The following is a 15,000-nucleotide window of genomic DNA, read 5'->3' on the forward strand; positions in this document are numbered from 1 at the left end:
GGAGGAGGAGGAGAAGGAGGAGGAGGAGGAAGAGGAGGAGGAGAGGACAGGGGCCTTGGGACAACACAACTATAATTGGCTTCAGAATAATTATCCTCGTTAACGAGGGATAATTAATAAGGTACAGGTTGCGAGACTGGGGGAACGCTAGATAATTACCCGCCAATATGTTTTCAATTAACCCACCCAGTAATTTGGGACCATATAAATATATATATATATATATATATATATATATATATATATATATATATATATATATATATATATATATATGATTTTTTCCCTTTCCTGCAACTTCATTTATCCCATCCACACACACACACACACACGTTCAGTAAAGTCTACAGTTGACTATCCCTTCATTATCAATAATGATGGGTGGGGAGGAGCCCTTTCTCTTCACTATTATGTCTCCGTCCGTACGGATGAAGAATTTAAGATCCTCACGTTGTCCTTCAGGAGATAACCTTATTATAGACCATCAGGTCTATCATATATCGTCCCTTGGTGTTTCCCTTCCTCCTCCTCATTCTCTCTCCCTTCCTCACAACTTCCTCCTTGCCCTCACCATACTCCTACTCGCTCAAGATTCCTCCCTACCCTCCACCTAGCCAGGGTGTCTCATTTGGGTAGTTGTATAGGTGGTGAGGACTGGCAGTGCTTGACGGGGGTATGGGGTCAGCAGGAGAATGTTTTTAGTTTTGGAGTTGACGTTTATGAAATTTGTAACTGAAAGTTTTTTTTTAATGAAAAACAAACAACTACACTAAATTCCGAGTCTGGTAGACGAAATGTAGTGAAACTAGATACGACGGGAAATAGAATTATCCCCTATGAAGTGAATAGGGCAAAATTGGATGCAAAAATACATTGGCTGAAAGAGAGAGAAATGAGAAAAAGAGGAATACAAAAATACATTGTTTTATTTTTGTGGTGTATTTCGTCATCATTTATTTTGTACGACTCCATCTCATACGTCCTGTTACAATGTTGTAGCCAACCACATCCTGTTGGATTTCACTAGCCTAGGAATTGCTGTTGGTTTTCAATAGGCTACCCCCGTCTTGTTGGATTTCTCTAGTCTATCACGCCCTCTAGAATTACTCCAGTCTACCACGTCCTAATGGATCTTTTTTTTTTTCTAACCCACCGCTTCCTGTTGATTTCTCTAGCCTACCACATCCGACCACACCAGAATCTGAATCATTTGGGAATCTGCCTTATGGTCAAACTGGAGGAGAATGATATTTGTGCATTAGGAATCTAGATAATGCGCTTTCTATACAGAACTACAAAATAGAAACTTTGATAGATCTATAGCTAGTAAGATACATGGCTATAGAAACAGATACCTGGAAAGATAAGGAGAATAAATGAAAATGATCAAAGTAGAGAGTAATATCTAAATCGATACAAAGCACTCCGGTGACATACTAGAGAGTTTGTGTATGTAGATGTCATGGGTTATTGCATACTATACGAAGATCTAAGTAGATTTCACTGAAGTGCCTTGTATCGATCTAAAGCAAAATATCATCTATGAGCTGGCGGGCTGACCCTACCTGCTTATTGCCGCCCGTCAGTGAGGAGACAAGATCTCACTAAACGCAAAAACACGTTGTCTGAAATGGATAGTTTTTTTTGATGAGTTTAAGGTGGCGTAATTGTGTTCGTTCGGTGGCTGACATTCGAATGATCCCACATTCGATCCCAAGGCACATTCTAATGAGATGGTTCACACCGATTTTATGCGTTAGTACAAAGATGTCGATTTTGAGCGAAATCTCATCAGCTTATTGGTCGCTAGTGATGCGACACCAGATCTCAATGACTACAGAAAACGTGGCCTGAGATGGATAGTTTAGGGGGTGTAACGGGATTCGTTCATTAGCTGTCATTCATGTATAATGTACCGAAACCATAGTTTCGTATCAACAACCAGCCCTTACAGAAGTTTCCCTTAACCCGGTCACTTCACATGCCTTGGTTCAGTCCATCAACAGCACGTCGACCCCTTTGTACCACATATTTCCAATTCACTTTGTCGCGTGCACACCATCCACTGCCCTGCATGTCAGTCCCGTATCAGTCAAAAATTTTTTTCACTCCATCCTCCCATCTCCAACTTAGTCCCCCTTCTTATTTTCTCCACATCTAACACATATATTCTCAATGTCAACCTTTCCTCACTCATTCTCTCCATATGTCCAAACCATTTCAACACACCCTCTTCAGCTCTCTCAACGACACTCTTTTCACTACCACTTACACTTTTGTTATCTAATCAAATAATCTCACGCCACATACTGTCTTTGAACATTTGATTTCCAGCATATTATTGTCTTCAGCTATAGCCCGTACCTTCCGCCCACCCAGATAACGTTTTTCCTTTCCACACATTCTTCAGTACTTCCAGAACCTTCGCGCCCTCACTCACCCTATGACTCACTTCCGCTTCCATGGTTTCATTCGTTGCTATGTCCTCTCCCAGATATCTAAAGCACTTCACTTCCTCCAGTTTTTCCCTAGTCAAACTCACCCCCAAGCTAACCAGTCCCTCAATCTTGCTGAACCTAATAATTTTGCTCTTATTCACATTTTCTCTCAATCTCTTCCTCTTACATTCTCTTCCAAACTTATTTTACTAACTTCTTCAGTTCCTCAGTCAAATCTGCCACCAGTGCTGTATCATCAGCAAACAACTGACTCACTTCCCAGGCCCTCTCATCCTCTACAGACTGTATACTCGCCCTTTTCTTAGAAACATTTGTATTTACCTACCTCGCCACCTCACCCAAAAAACAAGAAAAAAAGCCATGGCGACATCACACATCTCTTCCGCAGACCCACTTGGTACTGCTCACGCTCTTCTTATTCTACTGGTATACATACATACCTTACACCCTTGACAAAAACTTCTCACTGCGTCTTGCAAGCTTTTTCCCTACCACATATATTCTTAAGACCTCCTACAAGGCATCTCTATCAACCCTATCATATGTTTTCTCCAGATCCATAAATACCACGTACAAATGTTTCTTGAGGTATTTCTCATTCTTTATAACACACATCTGATCCACACATCCTCTACCCCTTCTGGAACCACACTGCTCATCATCAGTCTGATGTACTGTACATGCCTTCACCCTCTTGATCAGTAATCTTTCATACAGATTAACACGTACACTCAACAAACTGTGGTTTGAACCTTTCTTACCTTTGCCTTTATACAATGGCACTATTCATGCATTCCGCCAATCCTCAGGCACCTTACCAAGATCCCTACATACACAAAATCTCCTAACTAACAATAAAACAGTCATTCCTTTCTTAATAAAGTCAGCAGTAACATCATCTACTCCAGCCACCTTCCCACATTTCATCATAAGTGAGCCTTTCACCACCTCTTCTCTCTCGACCACACCACTCTCCGTAGGTCTCTCACTTCGCATACCACATTGATCCAAACACCCAACATCCTCCTCCCAATCATCAAAGACAATGAACATTCATTCAAAATACTCACTCCACCTCCTCCTCAATTCATCACCACCTGTTACCACTTCCCTCTTTGCCCCATTCACCATTGTTCTCATTTGCTCTGTTTTCCTTACACCATTAACTTCCTGCCAAATCATCTTGTGCTCCCTAGAGTTTACTGATACTCTCTCACCCCAACTCTCATTTACCATCTTTTTCAACCCTTGTACCTTCCTCTTGACCTCCTGCCTCTTTCTCATATATATATATATATATATATATATATATATATATATATATATATATATATATATATATATATATATACACCGTTTCAACATATCAAAAGATCCTTCATATCCACGATGCAACTGCTATAAAGACGACATCGAGCACTTACTACTCAAATGCCCTGCATTTTCTGGTCATGGACGCACTCACAACACCACAACACTTTACGACCTATGTACCCGGCCTGTGGACGTGACCAGCTTCCCGAGTGCTGCAGGAACTTCATAGCGATAGAAGGGACTCCCGGGGCAGGTGAATAATGTTAGAATGAAAGAGGTTAACAAAGAAAGTAAAGATATAAGACGAAAGACCTTATTGGCCAATAACTGTTGGTTGCTGAAGGAAATATGGATCTTCATACCTAGATAACCATAGTTTCCCCATTAGTCATGGTCACATAGCCTATTCTTCAATGAGTGTATGGTTCTGAGATGAACGCAGCTAAAAGGCAACTTATTCCAATTTAACTGCAAGAGTTAAGCCATTCTATTTTTGAACACTGTATCTCTGAGATCTTCGAATAGTGTATCAAAATTCAAGCTGTTGAAGATTTGTATTGTGAATACATTTGTATCAAGTCACTGTCGAAGGTTCGCTTCCTCAGTACCTTCAGTCATACGACTTGCTGAAGAGGACTAGCATGAGTCGCGTTGCCCTTCTCTGGACTCCTTCAAGTCTTTGTCGTTCTGATAACATAAGAGTCCAGAATCACGTCGCACTCTCGAGATGTGGTCGAACTAACGAGAGAACTAGATATGGCTCGCCTCTAATGTGTCGTGTCTTGCAATGAAATTTACGACATAGTCTGCTTTTTGAAGCGGTACCTGCGCTATGCTCACTAAATTCCAGATTATTGCCTGAAATAATTCGATTCTATTCTCGACTTAAACAGCTGCAAGCAGTTTTGCAAATATACTAGAGCTTAGATTTCCTTTTTCTCCAAAAGAAAATTGCATATCTTAGACCTCTGCAAGCGCATTTCCAGAGATTCTCTACTTGCATAGTCTATATCTTCAAAAGAATCTTACATACATTTGCATTAGATTACGTTTGCCTTATATTCTTTTCGACCGGATTAAGAATGCATTTCGATTGTTTGAATCATTTTGGAAATTTCTCTGATCCTTCTCGGATTTTATCACACCTATAATATTACTACTCACAAATTTGAAGAGACTTTTCACGTATAAACGATTTTCGAAACGAATCCATGGACAGCCAGCCTAAGAGAATATCCAGCGCACATCCAATATCAATCACCTCCCATAAGTCTGTCGTCATCACTACCAGATGTGTCAAACTCGCGTCCTGTTTGTTTTCCGAAAGTTAAAACGCGCCAGCTGGACTTGTTGAAGGGGGTGTGGTGGTGGGGGGGTGTCGACACCTCCCTCCCTCCCTCCACAAATGACAGAGGAGGGAAAGGGCGGGGGAGTGTGGGATATGGATTTGTGAAGGAGAGAGAGAGAGAGAGAGAGAGAGAGAGAGAGAGAGAGAGAGAGAGAGAGAGAGAGAGAGAGAGAGAGAGAGAGAGAGAGAGAATAATGTGTTAGGTAGCGAGAAGTGATGGGTAACACGATAGAGACGAACAGCTGGAGGAAATTACCTTCGTATGTCGCTCAGTAACGAGAGAGAGAGAGAGAGAGAGAGAGAGAGAGAGAGAGAGAGAGAGAGAGAGAGAGAGATTCAGGGGGTAAATTTACAGTATCGCTGCAGTCTGCTGCAAAACCGTTGCTATGTTGTTGTGAGTCTGCCGGTCATCCCGTTATGGCTCTGTTTCTGATCTGTCTCTACAGAACCTTCGCTTTGTTGCCCGGGTGCCCAATATTAAGACACACTTCCTCGTCAGGTGTTCAAACTGCACTCACTGGCATCACCCTCATTGCACTTCACTGTCATCCACAACCTACATTACGCTACGGAACCCCAGCGAGACACTACTCGTGCAATTCGGTGCCAGTGACATCAAAAACCAATACACAGAAATATTCCTCCACCTCCGAGAACACAACATACACATAACCTTCATCGAAGATACCAGACTCAAACCCAAATCCTCATCTCCATCATCCATTAATCATTACTCATGCAAATCTCCACCATCTACTAGTCAATACCCATGACAATCTCCACCATCCGCTAGTCATTATCCAAGCCAATCTCCACCATCCACTAGTCAATACCCATGACAATCTCCACCATCCACTAGTCATTACCCATGACCATCTTCACCATCAATATTCATTACCCAAGCCAATCTCCATCATCCACTAGTCATTACCCAAGCCAATTTCCACCATCTACTAGTCATTACCCATGACAATCTCCACCATCTCCCACTTGCTACAACAATAAGAGAATACAGACAACAAGGACGAGGGTAAGGACGCATAACACTCATCCACCAAATCATATTGGTGTCATTAGTGACGCTACAAAGATTCTCACAGACTGGCATCTTAGAAATGCAGTCCACAAGGACAAAACTTCACAGTACTGACTTCAACACAATCAACACCTACATACCTCCCTCCTCCACCAGATATACACCCTAAATACTCTAAAAAATGACCAGCATACCCAACACATCTCTGTGGACATTTCACTCCCCCACGATCTCCCTTGGCTCAACACTCACATCCAAGATTCCAGGGGTGAATTGTTCATAAACCACCTGCAAAAACTGTCAATATTCTCGACCTACGCGACTAGCCAGAGGGACACCCAACCCGCGACCTCCAGCAGCCAAACTTCGCCAAATATCACCATCTGCTCAGCAGTACAACATACAAGGATATTTCGTGGAGCACACTTCACGAAATGTCCTTTGACCACCTGCCCGTCCTATTAACGCTACGCCTGGCCCACCCCATTCATACAACAAACAAGAAGACTTACACAAGCTGCGGGAAAGTAGACGAGCCTCCCATCACACACACACACACACACACAGAAAATGGATTTCCCATAATTCACGCAGTATGACACTTCACTAACATCCCCAGTTAAGCTAGCAAATAGAACATCCCACAAAAGCATAAAAAAGAAAAAGATGACCCAAATTACTCACCACAAGTCACTCCTTTCATAAAGAAAAAGAAAAAAATGAGTTGAGACAAAATCACAGAACAAATTCAAGTCTGAATAACACCATCACTATCCTAATCGCTGAAAAACAAACTGAAAACTGGTACTCGTACCTCAGCACGATGAACTATAAGACCCACAACAACTAACTCTTGATTCATCTCGATTAGAACACTCACTTGCCTGTTCTGTCTTGGTTAAAATGATAAAAAGGACCAATCCAGCCCCTACACATGATGCACTTCTGACCCATGTCAATGACATCCCTTCTCCCCGACCAAAAAAACAAAACATACTCATGGGACACGACTCAAAAATCATCCATAAACCAATCTCACACCTAAACGAGAAATTCATGAAGACCTAACCACAAAATATCCAGAATCATCTGTCCGTCCAACTTTCACTCCTACAGATATAATCAAAGCAATTAAAACCTTAAAGAACTCTCCTGCTACAGACTCTAACAGCAAATCAAACTTTTACATAAAACATTCCTTTGCAATCCAAGCACTTACATACATTCCAACTTCTCCTCCCCCTTTCCGCCCTGTTTCACTTCTATTATCATTTCCCAAACTCTCTGGAAAACTGATCGCAACAACATCGAACAAAATATTTCACTCTCATCCACATAACATGGCTTCAGACCTAACCATCCCAAGAATACGCTACACACCGACCTCACACAACACAGACGGCTTCAACCAGCCACAGCCCCCTTCCCGCACAATACTAGTGGCAACAGACATCAACAAAGCATTGGAAATTGTATACCCTGTGCACCCTGAACACAAGAGATACGTGACACCTTCCTCCACAACAATGGTAAAACGTCGTTGGCCAGTATCATACGTGACACCATCGTCCACAACAATGATAAAGCGTCGTTGGCCAGTGTCGTAGCCGGCCACCACCACGGTGGGAGAGTCATTCAACAATGGCATCACCTCTAAAACACATTGGCTAGACGATGGAATTCCTCAACATGCAGTTTCTTTCTCCAACCCTCTCCAGTGTTTTCCTACACTAGCATGTAGGTCCTTTCATATGCAAACGACCTTACAGTTACATCACAGTACCCTGACCCCACAGTGGCAGTAACAAACATGGATTACAACGTTACAACGGAGCAACGGCTCACCCAGAGTAGAATGTCGTGACTCCATGAAAATCTCCAGTCACTCTTTTATCCTCAGACAGACACGAATCCAGCGTACACTCTCCAGTAGCCTTAAATAGACAGTCAGTCCCAGTGAACAAAATACCAACCATTCCAGGCATCAAATACGACACACATGAAGTTCTCTTACAACATCAATAACATTAGAACGAAAGCAACGCATGAGTTAAATGCCCTCAGGATACTAACTGCCACAGAATTCTGTCAAGAAAAATGAATCCTATAACTTTTATGAACATTTCGTCCGCTCCACTTTATACTAACGCTTTACCCGAAATGTGTGTTTCACCGTCTCAAAATCAAACTATAACAAAACTGCTGACCACACAACATAGTGCATTCAGAACAGACACTTGCTGTCCAGCAACCACAAGCACTTAACACCTCCACAATGAAAGAAAGATCCTGCCAATACAACCCCACCTCGACCTGCTCGGCATTCAGCGCCACTAGACCCTTCCTATCCAAACCACTCCATAACACACCCCCAGCTCCGGAGTAGAAATAAAAAGGTTACCCTTGCCTCACACTCCAGCACCATCTACTCATAAATCCCTCCATTACCAACATATATGATAATGACAGAATATAAACTCACTGAAATAACCCGTCAAACACCGAACAATTGCCCTCCCCCAAGCTTAGTTTTAAACTCCAAACCAGACGTACGGCCATCAGAGGTAACACCCCACACAAACACGAGTCACGGTTTCCAGTCGACGCTCTGGACCTCACCCATGCCTGCAACACTACAAACACCGCTCCAACATATCGCAAGACCCTTCATGACCACATTGTAACTACCACAACGTCGACACCAAGAACATTCTGTTCGGTTACCTTGCACTCTCCGCACATGTCACACACACACACACACACACACACACACGCACACACACACACACACACAACGTCACGACTTCATAACCTAAGGTCCAGAAGAGCGGACGTGGATATATATATATATATATATATATATATATATATATATATATATATATATATATATATATATATATATATATAGAGAGAGAGAGAGAGAGAGAGAGAGAGAGAGAGAGAGAAGGGGGCTAAGTAAGGATATTCCCTCAAAGGTTCAGTCCTCCGTTCTTAACGCTACCTCGCTATCGCGGGAAACGGCAAAGAGTATGAACACATACACACACACACACACACACACATATATATATATATATCTTCTTTCATACTTGTCTGCTGTTTCCTGCGTTTACAGAGTAGCACAAGGAGCAGATGAAGACAAGCTGCATTCGTTCACATCCATTCCCTAGCTGTCATGTGTAATGCACCGAAACCGAATCCCCCTATCCACATTCAGGTCCCATAGACGTTTCCATAGTTTACCTCGAAAGCTTCACATGACCTGCTTCAGTCGATTGACAACACGTTGCCCCGTGTATACCACATCATTCCAATTCATTATCTCATGCACTCCTTTCACCCTCCTGCACGTCCATCCTTCCATATCCAGTTTGGTCTCTTCCATCTCCTTTCCCCTCTATCTCTGACACATATATCCTCTTTGTCAATCTTTCCTCACTCATTCTCTCCATGCGACCAAACCATTTCAATACACCCTCTTCTGCTCTCTCTCTACCACCTACTTTTTATTACCACACATCTCTCTTACCATTTCATTACTTACTCGATCAAACCACTCACACCGCATATTGTCATCAAACATTTCATTTCCAACACATCCACCCTCCTTTGCCCAACCCTATCTATACCCCATGTCTCGCATCAATACATCACTGGTAATACTTTTTCAGTCAAACAACCATTTTCACCCTCCCAGATAACGACTTCTCTTTTAGATCCTTCGCCCCCTCACACTTCCCGTGACTTACTTCCGCTTCTATGATTCCATTCGCTTTCATGTCGCTACCAAGTGTCTAAATCACTTCACTTCCAGAGTTTCTCTCTTCACACACACACACACACACACACACACACACATCACTCGCAAGGGCGACAATACATTACTTGGGTGTCTACGCCACGAGAGAGTGTAACATATGTGTGTTGACTATGCCTGAAGATGATATAAAAAAAAAAATATCAAATAAATATATCGCTGAAAGATGTACATCATTCATAACATTAATGATGAAATTGAAAAAAAAAAAAAAAAGACGGGAGAGGAGGTCCATTTTTAAAGGGGTATTTTCGGAAAGCAAAATGAGTGAAGCAATTATCATGTTCAAGGTCTGTATGAGAACAGTCCTTAACACCTGATGAAGCTGTGAAGGACTTTTTTTTCCTTTGGTAGAGGTAGTTTTGACGTTGACAGCCGGAATGACCCTGGCAGTAGATAGGCTCAATTAAGTACTATCGTGTCATCAACAAGTGAGAGGGTGAAAAGCCTTAGAAACTTCATGGACACCTGAAGTTATTTTGACGGACTTACGGCCTTCAGTAATCATTAGTCCATAAACCTGAAATAATCAATCAATCGACTGAACTTTTTATGGCAGTGCTGAAGAAGTGAAAGGGACAGTTTTAGCTCATGTTATAGATAGCATTATAGCTGAAGGAAGTATCCTATTTATGATAGAAATAATTACAGTAAGTGACACTATAGCTAATTGAAGTATCATGTTTATGATGGAAATAATTACAATAATTAACATTACAGGTGAAGGAAATATCCTGTTTATGATAGAAATAATTACAATAATCAACATTACAGGTGAAGGGAATATCCTGTTTATGATAGAAATAATTACAATAATTAACATTACAGGTGAAGGAAGTATCCTGTTTATGATAGAAATAACTACAGTAAGTGACATTATAGCTGAGGGAATTATCCTCTTCGTGATAGAAATAATTTCAATAACTGACATTATAGCTGAAGGAAGTACCCTGTTTATGACAGAAATAATTACAATAATTGACATCATAGCTGAAGGAAATATCCTCTTTATAACAGAAATAATTATAATAAGTGACATCATACCTGATGGAAATATCTTGTTTATGACAGAAATAGTTACAACGAATGACACTACAAGAAAGGAAGTACCCAGACGTGAATAACAGAATTACAGTGAGTGGGTGAACGCAAGTACAGCGTCCGTCTCTGCTCTAGTCTGTACTCTTACTGGAGTCTGTACTGAATCCACTGTAATCTATACTGTAGTCTGTTTAACAGACGTAGAAACGGGAGTTTAGATCAATGAACAGACAAACGAAAGCTTGAAGGAATAATAATGGATTCAGTTATCAATAATATTTCTCCTCTCGCTACAAAATAATGATAAACTCAACCACACAGATTTACAGCTTCGTTGAGGTCACATTAATTCACTTGACCTTTTAATGACCCGATTCTACCGACTACTATTTCATTCCCAAGAGATTCATTAATGTTAACAAACTAATCATTTTAACTGGCGATTCATCTCTGGAATACCCGCAAAGTTACCTTCCTAAGGTGTCATTGAATGGTTGTATGTTGTATGTATGGTGCCCGGAACACCATCACTGTGGCGTCTGGAAACTTGATGACTTGGACTTTCGCAAGTGTGTGTGTGTGTGTGTGTGTGTGTGTGTGTGTGGTGTAAATAGGTGAATAAAAAGAAAATCGGATTTAGGCAGCAATTCGGTTGAAAATACACAGATGAGGTAGAACAAATATCTCATTAAGATAATCTTGTCCCCAACGAAGGAGTTTCTTCCTCATTCCCTATACATACCTTAGGATCCAACCTCTGTGTACCCATCTCTGCGTGGCACATCGTCAAATGCTTTCTGGCAGTCCAGATACACGTAATTCACTCAGATTCTTCTTTTGTGAGAGACGGAGCTCTCTCTCTCTCTCTCTCTCTCTCTCTCTCTCTCTCTCTCTCTCTCTCTCTCTCTCTCTCACACACACACACACACACACACACACAGAAATCTAAGGTGTTCCTTGTACATGATCTTTCCTTGAAGCCGTCTGTGCTGTCTGGCATTGAAGTTGTTTCTTTCTCATCTGCCAGTAGTCATCCATGGGCTTTCCTGATTATCTTCTCCAGTAACGTACAAACTTCACCAGTCAAGGGAGACTAGCGTCTTCTCCTGGTCTCCTTTCTTAATAAATGGCATTACGTATGTCCTTTTCCATTCCCTTAGCACTCTGCTACCTCCCTCCAGCAACATATCGAACAGCATTACAAGCTGTTTGTCAAGTGAATCGGCACATATCTTCAATGTTAATGAATTTCATCTGGATCTCACGGTGGGTCGAGAACCCCTTCAGTAGTCTGGCAATGCCTTCCCAAGCTATTTAAGACCTCTTCCTCCTGCCAGTAGTGATGCTATAATGTCCTCCACTGTGGGAAAAACACTGCATAACTCGTCGTCAGTCAGTTCCTCGGATGTCTTTAAATCATCCTCCACAGATTTTTCTTCCTCTGAATCCCTTAGCATTATTAGCTGTTCTGTGTGGATGGCGATGTGACTATTGGTTTATATACATGTCTGAGGTTGGGTCGTCTCCGCGCATTACGACTGTCTTTCTCCATTTGTTGATGGCGCAATATGCTCTCGTGTTGTCCTTTTCCATCTGGTTCTGCGTGGACACAGGACCCTTAGTGGCTTCTTGAAAAATGTTGCCTCGGTTTCACAGGAAAATGCAAGGTTCAGCAAGTAAGTGACTGGCGTTTGGGAATGAGAGGCAGGACAGAAAAAAAAAAAAAGGAAACAAGCAGTCAGAGAGAGAGAGAGAGAGAGAGAGAGAGAGAGAGAGAGAGAGAGAGAGAGAGAGAGAGAGAGAGACAGAGACAGAGAGAGGAGACGGGGGTTTGATGCGGTGAGCCATAATATCTCATGACACTTGGCAAATGACATCAATTAATCCTTATAATCACTGCCTGTGTGCCCTTCAGTCAGCGTTAATTGGCACCGTTTTCCTCGTGTTACGCAATTATCACCCCCCCCCTCCTCATTTCACTTGCATTATTATTAGGGTCATCTTACCCATGGAGGTCGAGAGTGGTGTGAATAACTGCGTTTTTCACTTTAAAAAAAAAAAAATGCCCTCTGAACCTTTTTTTTATATCTACTCAGCACAGGAGAACTTGGAACTCGTTAAAGGAAAAGTATTTATGAAGACAGTGGTAAGTGTATTTTGTTGAGGTTTGCATGCTTGAAGTACGGTATACTGCAGTCTGTATATTTCTGTCTATAATACAGGATGGCATTTTCAATGGTTGGTTGGGCTTTAGGCCATATATCACCTTGCCATAGTCGTTAAGGCCGCTGATGTCAAGCCTGTGACTACATCCACCAACCAAAGGAACCTTGTAACACCACCTACTCTCAGTATGTCTGTGGCTCATGCATCTTCCGAGAATACTAGTGTGTGTGTGTGTGTGTGTGTGTGTGTGTGTGTGTGTGTGTGTGTGTTTGTGTTTTAACGTAACATTTTTCTTCTTTTTTTTTTCTGCCTTTGAATTATATTTTCTGTTTACTTTTATTGAAGTATCGCAAGAAAGAGCTAAAAATGTGGTCCAAGGGACGACTTTGTAAGGCGCCAACAAAGAGGTACAGCAATAAACACTCAAAACACACCTAACTTGGAGAAGAACACACACACACACACACACACATACACACACACACACACACACATACACACACACACAGACGAAACATTCATCAGTCCTTCAAAATACTCGCTCCATCTCGTCCTCACTTCATCACTACCTGTTAGCATATTCTCCCATTTGTTTTCTTCTGTTGCCCAAGCTGTTATCCTCCTTTTAAAACATTTTCTTAATCTCCCTGAAGTTTGCTGATGCTCATCCCAACTCTTATCTTTCCAGGACACCTCTCATGGAGTTTCTTACATTTTCTAGATTACACTACAATCAGTAACAGGGAAAGAATGGGTTTTTTTCCACGATAATGGAGTTCTTTTCGCCCACTGACGATGATAGATCCACTCCTGAAACTACGTTGTTTCTACCCAGTTTGATGCTCTGTGCATGCCACTATCCTCTCATTCACTAATCTCCAGTACAAGACACTAGGTACACGCAACAAAATCATACATTTTTGTGATTCGAATGCTCACCTTTGTTCCCCTTGCTTATTCATAATGGCACTATATACATGCATTCCGCCAGTTCTTAGGCACCACACCATGATCCATGCATACAATGAAAATCCAAAGGAATATATATATATATATATATATATATATATATATATATATATATATATATATATATATATATATATATTGTGTGTGTGTGTGTGTGTGTGTATATATGTGTGTTCTATAACGGTCGCATGTGTTCATATATCCATACATACATATATATATATATATATATATATATATATATATATATATATATATATATATATATATATATATATGAGTTTGTTTTTGTGGCCATTAACGAGATCATACGACTGGACAGCCTGCCTGTGTTTGCAAGTATGTTAATCTGTCTCTATCTCCAGATCTAGTTTCCTGGTTCTGTTTTTTTTCATGTATACTGATATCGTCCGTCGTCCTAGAAATGCAAGGAAAACACTCGGCCACTCGACCTGAAAGATCAAACTTTCTAACTCGCCGCTGCTGAAGGGTAGCGTCGAGGGGAAGAAAAGTGTCGCTAGTTCTGGCGGCTCGGGGCACGTCCACGGTCGACATTAAAAGCACTCATCCAAGGCAGCCACCACGCGTGACAGGCATCTTTATTTACAGCCAGATCTTCCTTCCGGTGGCAACACAGAATTTCCGCTGCTTTATTTCACGTAGCGAGCGGATTATTATGATCATTATTCCTCCGTCTTTGCTCTGGTTCAATTCCATTTCCTCCCAGCGACTGTGACGGAAGCTTGCATAAAATTTTGGCACCATTACTGGTATATATACTTAAGTCCTCATGATGCAGCTCTTCTTCCCTTCATTCTTGGATACAGGCGCCCGATTTTGTATTGGC

The 15,000-nt window shown here is 41.5% G+C and overlaps 1 protein-coding gene across 3 annotated transcripts in view; it reads left to right on the forward strand.

Annotated features, from left to right (window-relative positions):
• Positions 1-15,000, forward strand: part of LOC139756067 (putative N-acetylated-alpha-linked acidic dipeptidase) — a 160,004-nt gene that overhangs the window by 84,308 nt on the left and 60,696 nt on the right. The gene's annotated exons all lie outside the window — the stretch shown is intronic.

This window comes from Panulirus ornatus, chromosome 20 (assembly GCF_036320965.1).
Source record: "Panulirus ornatus isolate Po-2019 chromosome 20, ASM3632096v1, whole genome shotgun sequence".
Lineage (NCBI taxonomy): Eukaryota > Metazoa > Arthropoda > Malacostraca > Decapoda > Palinuridae > Panulirus > Panulirus ornatus.